The following is a 9,105-nucleotide window of genomic DNA, read 5'->3' as shown; positions in this document are numbered from 1 at the left end:
GGGTGCCTCGGTGAGCCCATGCTGAGGCATCCCTTCCCCATGAGGGACCAGCCACACAATGGTATAGTATAGAATAGAGTTTATTAAGGGGAGGGGAGTTAAGAGAGTAGTAGAGGCAGAGAAAGGCAGAGAGAGAGAGAGAAAGTAGAGAAGTAGAGGAATAGAGGCCAGCCATGAGCATGTGGAGAGAGAGAGGGGAAGGGAATGGGGAGAGAAGGGGGAAGGGAAAGCAAAAGCAAGAGAAAGCAAGAGAGCAAGAGAGAGAGAGAAAGGGGCAAGCAGCCCTTTTTATAGTGGATCAGACCTACCTGGCTGTTGCTAGGTGACTGTGGATTTGGAGCTTAGACAGAATACTAACAGTTACTATGGTAGGTCCCCTGCACAGTAGTCTTTTCATTTGCCCTAAATACAGTTCTTTTATAATCATTTGATTATACCATCTATAAGTCTATTTGTCACCTTTTGCAGGTATTGCTTTGGAATTCTTTTTAATAAATAAAGTCCTCTAGTCTTTGGGTAAAAGTCATTTTTATTATACTATACCTTTTAGTGTGTGTGTGTGTGTTTGTGTGTGTGTGTACATGAATGCAAATGCTCACAGAGGCCTGCCGAGGGTGTTCGGGTATCTTAGAACTAGAGTTGCAGGAGACTGGGTTCTCTTAACCACTGAGTCATCCCACTCATTTAATATATATTAACCCTGAATGTAAACCATCTCTCTTGACATGTAAGGTACCACACACTAAGTAAAAGCATCCCCATCACTCTAGATCCCTTCTTCTAAGCTTGCTTGCTGCTTTTGCCTTTTCTGAATTGACCTTTGACCTGAATTGACCTTTGACTAGGTAACTGACTTCTTTTGACTGTCTCTTTTGATATACCATTTTAAGAATACTTTCACAGGGGCTGGAGAGATGGCTCAGCGGTTAAGAGCACTGACTGTTCTTCTAGAGGTCCAGAGTTCAATTCTCAGCAACCACATGGTGGCTCACAACCGTCTGTAATGGGATCTAATGCCCTCTTCTGGTGTGTCTGAAGACAGCTACAGAGTATTCATAATAATAAAAGAACACTTCCATGGAAATATTTTTTTTTCTGATTAAACACCCCTTACTTGACTAATTGTTGTCTTTTTACCCCTTTGAAGTCCAAGAGAATCTAGTAATAATTTGAAATAACGCATATTAACCATAATTTTTCCAGGAGTACATTGATTTACGAACTTACATCCAAAAGAGTAAGTATGCCTAGAAGAATTTCCTCCCAATAGTTCTTGTGGAAGGCACAGAGTCATAAATTAACAGTAAGCATGCTCTAGGGAATTCCAGTGATTGTGTAGGGGATTTCCATGTTATATTATCTGTCTGTCCTCAGCCAACTCTTATAAAATTTGTTTTTGTGAGAAAGATTAACAGATATATTTGAACGAATCCTTCTTTTGGAATAGTTTGGGCTCAGGACCAGTTCTTTCATTTAGAATGCTCTGTGTGACATTTCTTTTTTGGGGGAAGTGCAATAACATATTGATTTCACACTCATAATGACTAATTATCCTTTTACAAAATTATGGATGCTACAAGCTGTGAAATATTGAGCGAGTTTAGAAAGGGGCAACAACAACCATAGATGTGAGAATGTGTCCAGAAAAAGTGGATATCAAGGAGGGGTTTGATTTAAGATTTCCCAACTACTCAAAGACATTGTTGAACTACAGCATTTAATGAATCTTTCTGTCGGCTCACATTCCCGATTAGGTCTTAATTTAATCCTCCAGTGCCAGTTTTTAAAATGGAAAGTCAAAAGACTCAGCTTTTATATATCCCCTGAGGTATATATGCTCACTCATTCCACAAGGTGAAGAGAAAAAGGTGAAATTACACATGGAATATATAAAACAAGTCTCCCTACCCTCCCTCCTTCTCCCTCTTCTCCTCCCCCACTCTCCCTCTTTTCCTCTTTATCTTGGCTGATTGTCTAACTTCTATAGCTATTCTTGTCTCTTTAACTACACCCCAGTGATAGAGGTGTCAGGCCACATTCTACACTAGACATTCCTGGACCTAACCCCACTTTTATTCCAGCACAAACTCTTTATAACTCCTCTCTTGACTCTACAACTACCTATAAAGTGTATGCTAGGTAATTACCTTAAGAGATTTCTGCCTTTGTCATACAAGAAAGTAAGCAAACGCAGCCTTAGCTGATAGTTGAGATTTTTATTGTATGCAGTTAAAGTTCCTGGGAGTTATTGGATTTCCGTATCTTATGATTTGCTCATATCTCTGGAAGTACTGTCTTATGTAAAAAAAAAAAAAAAAGCAGAAAAGAAAGGGGAACTCTTTGAAGATTCACAATCTTAAGCTTTAAATAACTTTAGGTGTTAAATAACATAGAAAATAGAAAGTGCATGATACTATAAAAGCAAATATTTTTATGTAACTAAAATTAATCCCCAAGGCAGGGCAAAAGAACACAAGAATGCAGCATCTTGTTTGGTTGGATTTTGTGGAAATGACTCTGCAGTAGTTTGAAAGAAAGTGGGGGTGATAGCAACAATCAGACATCCTGCAGTGGTTCGGAGCAGAATGGTCTTAAGTAATCATCTTTCATAGACTATCTCAGGACCCAGGAGCCACAGTTCTGTGGAAAGTGTCTGCGCAGATTTGCCTGAGTAAGTTTCCTGGTTAGGTTTTCCTGAGGTCCAGATTCGGCAGAAGCAATAGTGTATTTCTGACAGAGTAAGATATATAATAGTGATCCCAAGTGAGTTAATGATGAGAAAAAGCTGAGTTTGTGAGCCACCAACGATCAGCTCTGTAACCCTTGAGGCCCACATGTTGATACCAGAGGCTTGAACTTAAATATAACTCTAAGAGAGAGTAAAGAAGGCTAAGGTTAGATTTCCAGAACTGGGTAGAGACCTTCAAAGAAACCTTACATTCCTTTCTAAAAAAAGGTGCCAGATTTAGTGCATCTCTCCAGCTGAGGCCAGACAATGCAGCCAGGGAGACTGAGCTGCCTGTCTGCTACATATGTGCTGGGGACCTTGCTCCAGCTTGTCTCTGTTCTTTGGTTGGTGGCCCGAGACTCTGAGAGCTCCCAGGGTAGACATCCAGAGGCAGTACCCTCTCAAAGGGCTGGGGTGAGGGGAGGGACTCTATGAGGAAGGAACCTGGAGGGAGATGTAAGTAAGTAAGTAAGTAAGTAAGTAAGTAAGTAAGTAAGTAAGTAAGTAAGTAAATAACTCAATTAATTAGAAAACAAGTAGAAAATGTAAGAAAGACACCTTGTAACCCCAAGCACCTAAGTTTGATCACTAGTACCCTTATTTAAAAAATTATAAAAACAACAAAAAGGAAAGGTGCAGTGCCATTTAATTTTTATTGCATATGAAGTTTGTATTCATTTCCCTCTTTCTTCATCCTTCTTCCAGTTCAGAGGGGAATGCTCAACAACTACCACTCTAGGAAAAATGAAGTAAAGCCAAACAAACCTATGACTAAAGAACAAGAATTTGCCAGCATTTGCCAACATTGATGGAGTGATGTCCAGGAGCCAAATTAAGAGGTAAGTATAAATATATGCAGATGGAGGAGCGTTTGGGCTGTTGGATGGAGGTATGATGAGTAGGCATATAGAAACAGATTAATCAGTGTGGGTATGGAACGTAAGGTAAAAATGGGCAGGTGGAAACAGAGTGATGTGTGGAAGTAGAAATAAGAAGGTTGCTTGGGTAGATGCTTGGAGACTCCCTAGACATTGTTCAACAAACAATAATCTGGCCAATTTTAAGCATCACCCCTGAATCTGAAAGTCGAACAGATATATAGACGTCTCTCACAAATTGCACCAGTCAGCTCCAGCCCTTCATTAACTATTTCTCCTATCCAGATAAAGAAGATACCTTCTTATTGAAAAGATTTGTAAATGCAAATCCAAACGATTGGTAATTTATGTGATGCATATAGACCATTTCTAAAGCAAAGCGAAAGTCGAGTTTAAAACGTTATACTTTTAGGAGGCTAGCGCTTTGTATATGAAGGATGACCATGACCTTTATTTTACCCCACTCTTTTTATTTCAACCTTCTACATTTAATACCATTATACTGGTAGATCCAGGAAAACAAGTAAAAGAAATGCACTTTGGTGAGGTCTGTAGTCACAGTCAAAGGGACCAGAATGTGCATTGAATTTTAAAAATAAAACGGTGTTGTCTATGATGTTTAAAGAAAGATGATATTGTTTCTATTTTAAGATCTTCAAAGTCTTTTTACTTAGAGTTTACACTGCTAAGTTGTTTATTATAACACATAGAACACACAGATCATTCATCATTTATGACTCTTTCAACTGTTTTCTTTATACTGGCAGAGGAATTTTGACAGCATGCTATGAGACTGATACTGTTATTATTGCTGGATGAAGAAATCCATGTTGAGAGAGGTTCAGTAAGGTTCCTGGGGAGCACAGTCATCTGCATCTCTCTGAGACACCAGAGGCCGCCCTTCATCAACAGAACCATAGTGCTTAACCACCTTGCTTTGAAGATCTATTCCAACAGTGAGTGCACAGTTTACTGCTTAGTTTACCATAGTGACCAAAACATAATTGGGGCATGAACGACCTTACTGATGTGTTCTGGCTTGACCCGCTTTGATGATGATTATAGGTTTTTGTCATTTACTATTATTTTTAGATTTATTTATTTATTTACACTCTACATTTTATTCACACACACACCCCCGTCTGCCCTCTAAACATTTCCACATACCATACCTCCTCCCCACCCCCTGTCTCCAAGTGGATGCCCCTATTCGCCCACCCCACCTGACCTCTAAACTCCCTGGGGCCTCCAGTCTCTTGAGGGTCAGGTGCATCATCTCTGAATGAACACAGGCCCAGCAGTCCTCTACTATATGTGTGTCGGGGGCTTCACATCAGCTGGTGTATGCTGCCTGTTTGGTGGTTCACTGTTTGAGAGATCTCGGGGGTTCAAATTAATTGAGACTGCTGGTCCCCCTATAGGGATGCCCTTCTCCTCAGCTTAGAAGCCATGCTCTCCCCATGTCATTGACCCCCCCTGGCCCCCACAATTTCTCCTCCTCATCTTCTGCAGGTTTCCCTGAGCTCAGAGTTGAGGGACCCGATGGAGAACTCTAACCTGGGTTCTCTCTCTCTCCCTCTGTCTACTATTTGGCTGTGGATCTCTGCATCTGCTCCAATAAGCTGCCAGAGGAAACCTCTCTGATGATGACCTGACTAGGCATGAATCTACGAGTATAGCAGACCATCCTTAGGAATCATTTCATTGAAATTGTTTTTGTAGTCGTCTTTGATTCTACCCTAGGCCCCTGGGCAATCCAGTCTGTGGTCTTACACTTCTCCACAGCTAATGAAATGGTATCAGCTCTTCCTGCCTTCTTTCCATATGCTAGTGGAGTAGGTAAGGCTGTTACATAAAGGGTACGTTCTTTTAGGCTTTTCCTGGTACTCTCCATGGCCCTTTCCTGGAAGTTTAGTCCTTTATTGACCTATCTTCACTCCACCTCAGGAATTTGGCATATGATTAACTACCAAACTCTGTTTGCAGAAGCCTTTGTGTTTGTGCTGACATAGCGTGTGCCCTTGGTGAAAGCCATGCTGCTCGAATGGGAAAATTACCGAGGAAATGTCTAAGAGAGTAACTCAGACAATGAAGTTAATGGAACTTTAATTCTTTTCAAATGGGGAAAAACCCATCAGACTGTTTAATGGTTCGAATGAAAGTTCTGTGACACCATCCCTGACTTATTTCTCTGGGTGACTGATGCCAAGGTAACTGGGTCATGCAGCTTTCATCTCGTCACCCTTCCTGTCATGGTGTCATGTAAACATAATGTCACTCATATCAGTTACACACTTTCAGAAAATACTCCAAGAAAGCCTGCTTTAAAGTCTCCCTGTGATAATGCGACAAACTGGGTCAATGGTAAATACCAATTTTCTACACATTTGAATTAATACAAAGAAACACCTCAAAACAGGAACCCTTAAACCACTTTTATTTTAGGAAGATGAATAATGAATGTATTAGCTAAGGTCAATTAGAAAGCCTTTAAGTAGGAACCCATACCTCTGTTGTCTCTACAGTTCAGATGAACAGTAGGCTGTATGTAAGAATGCATGGTGCTTTTCACCTAAAAACTGTTTGACCTTCACATGGCTAATTAAGTATGAACAGGTTAAAGATGCAAGTGTTAGCTATTCCCATTTCTTAGGCAAGAATACTGAACCTCACAAAATCTTTCACTCTTCAGGGTAACAAAATTAGAAGCCACTGGTCAAACAGCCAGTAAATAATATGGGCAAAACCATGTTTTCTGGAGCTTAAGTGTTGGACTAGAGAATGGTTCAGTCAAGTAGAGGGAGTGTCCTGAAAGAACAAAGAACATAGTTTAACTATCAAAACTGACTAAGGAATAAAACAGAAGGCTGGCCAGGGAGAACCACATCTGTAATTCCAGCTTTAAGGAGGTAGGTATCTCTGAGGCTCACTGGCCAGATATTGTAACCATGGTGATGACTAGGTTAGGGAAAGATTCTGTTTCAAAACAATGAAAGACTATCTCAAGAGAAAGGAGAATGATATCTGAGAATTTATACCTGACATTGTCCTCTGGCCACCACGTATATGCCCCCCCCCCCAGCTTCTCTGGTAATAGACTAGAGGTATTAAAGACAGTGGATATGGAGGGATTATCATCTGAACAATTATATACTCATACCTAACTACAAACTACTAAATAGATTTAAGATTTAGTTTAAGCTTATGATATTAAAATGCAAATTTTAGTTTGCTACTATATATTTACTTTGTTCATTCCTGCCCTTGAGAAGTCTAGTGGATTCTTGCCGTTGTGAGTTCTTTTCTGAAAGATTATGAAATGATAAAGCTTTAAAATGAGGACTCAGATAAGAAATATCCCTTAAAGTATCTATATATTTAAAAAATTAAATAGCCCTACTGAGGTACAATGAGGCATGATAAATCACACACATTTAAGCTATAGAACATGATAAAATTTGACAGCTATATACCATAAGGCCATCTCTGCCATCACAGCAGGGAACATCCCTTTTCCCTTCCCACGCTGTGTGGTCCTTTCATCTTGTTTCTCTTCATTTCATCTTTACTTACAGGCAGGTGGGTGGGTGCTGCCTGGTGTAGGTGCTGGGGACTCAGCTCCTGGCCTCTGCAGGAGGAGTAGGTGCTCTTAGCTGAGCTAATAGATGGCATTATGAGTCTTAAGAAGGTCTGCTGTATAACTAGTTTTCTGTAAGCTTTTATTTTTTCTTTTCTCTTGTTAGATTTTTATCCAAAGCCTTTCCTGGGTGTACAGTTTGGTTTTTCAGTCTGTTGATAGAATTTTAGTCTGTTAATAAATAGTGACATGATATCATTGCATTCAATTTTAAATGTTAAGCCAACTTTGCATGTCTAGAATAAAGCCACATGATCCCAAGTATATATTTGTTAACATTTACTTTTTCTTTTTAAAAAGTAGAATATAATGACATTACTTCCCCTTCCCTCCCTCTCTTCAATCCTTCTCATGTACCCTCTCAAAATCATGGCCTCTTTTTTTTTTTTTTATTTGTACTTAATTTGCTAATGTTTTGTAGAAGATGGTTTATAAGAAATTGATCTATACTTTTCTTTAATTACACAACCTTGTCTTGTTTTGATATTGGAGTAACTCTAGCCTCAAGGATAAATTGAAGGATATTCTGCTTCTGTGACTGTGAGATAACATAGAAAAACCGGTGTGCTTTTTTTCTTAAACATTTAGTATATAGTTTACTAGAGAACAAATTTGGGGCTAGTGCTTTCCATTTTAAAATGGTTATTATTTAATAATGACTTTTAAATGAATACATAATGAACTTAGTAAGATTATGAACTTCTTGTGTGAGTTTTATTTCCTGTTCCATGACCTATGGAAGAAAAAGATTTAGTTCAGCTTTATACTTCCAGATCACAATCTATTACTGAGGGAAGTCAGGACAGGAACTCAAACAGGAACAGAAACAGAAACCACAGGGAAATGATGCTTCTTGTCTTTCCCCTGGCTCCAGCTCAGCTGGCTTTCTTAGATATCTCAGGCTCATCTGCCTAAGACTAGTGCTCCCCACAGTGGGATCACATTAAAAATCAAAGTGTGGGGCACACCACACCAATCATCAGTCAAGATAATCCCCTCATCGCAAGGCCAAAGGCTAGTAGCCTTCTCTGAACAATTCCTCAACTGAAGTTCATTCTTCCCCGGTTACTCTGTTTTCTTTTAATTTGGAAAAGAAAAATAAAAAAAGACAACAACAACAAATGTCATACTTAGCACATTGGATAAGTTTTGACAGATTATGTTTCTCAAGAAATCAGTTCACTTTTTTTTTTTATGTTGTCACACTTGCGATATAGCATGCATGTTCTTTTATCATACTGTTAATTTTGGATAGATCTCTCATAATGCCTAACCTCTCTTTCTGAAACTAGAAATCTATGTCTTCTCCTTTTTCTCAGCTTGAGGAGAAGTATCCATTTGACTGACCTTTTCAAAGACACTGGCCTTTTGTTTTCTGCATCGTTTCATCAAATTTCTATATTTTCTTCTTATTTATAATGTCATTGATTTCTACTTTTTTTTTTAACCTTTCCATGTTTGCTTTGAAACGCACTTGCTCATTCCTTGCAGTTTCTTAAGGCAGGGGTTAGATTTCTGAACTTATGTCTCTGTTCAGTGCTATGCATCTGCATTCAAGCACTGTTTTGCCTGCCCTGAATGTTTTGAAGTTAAGGTTTTATTTTGCTTTTACTGTATTTAATAGTAATAATAATTTTAGTAAAATAAACTAATAATTTATTAAAATAATATAATACAATTGATATTAGTAATAATAATTATTATTATTTATGTGAATATCTGTGTGAGTGAATGTTGTGTGTGAGCTTGCAGAGATCAGAAAGGGCATTCGATTCCCTGGAATTACAAATGGTTGAGTCACCATGTGGGTGCTGGGAAGAGAATGCTGCTCAGAAGCAAGTGCTCTCAAGCAATGTGGTATC

The sequence above is a fragment of the Mus pahari genome, chromosome 4 (genome assembly GCF_900095145.1).
Source record: "Mus pahari chromosome 4, PAHARI_EIJ_v1.1, whole genome shotgun sequence".
In the NCBI taxonomy this organism is placed as follows: domain Eukaryota; kingdom Metazoa; phylum Chordata; class Mammalia; order Rodentia; family Muridae; genus Mus; species Mus pahari.
The sequence above is the reverse complement of the archived record's forward strand: the minus strand, read 5'-3'. Positions refer to the sequence as shown.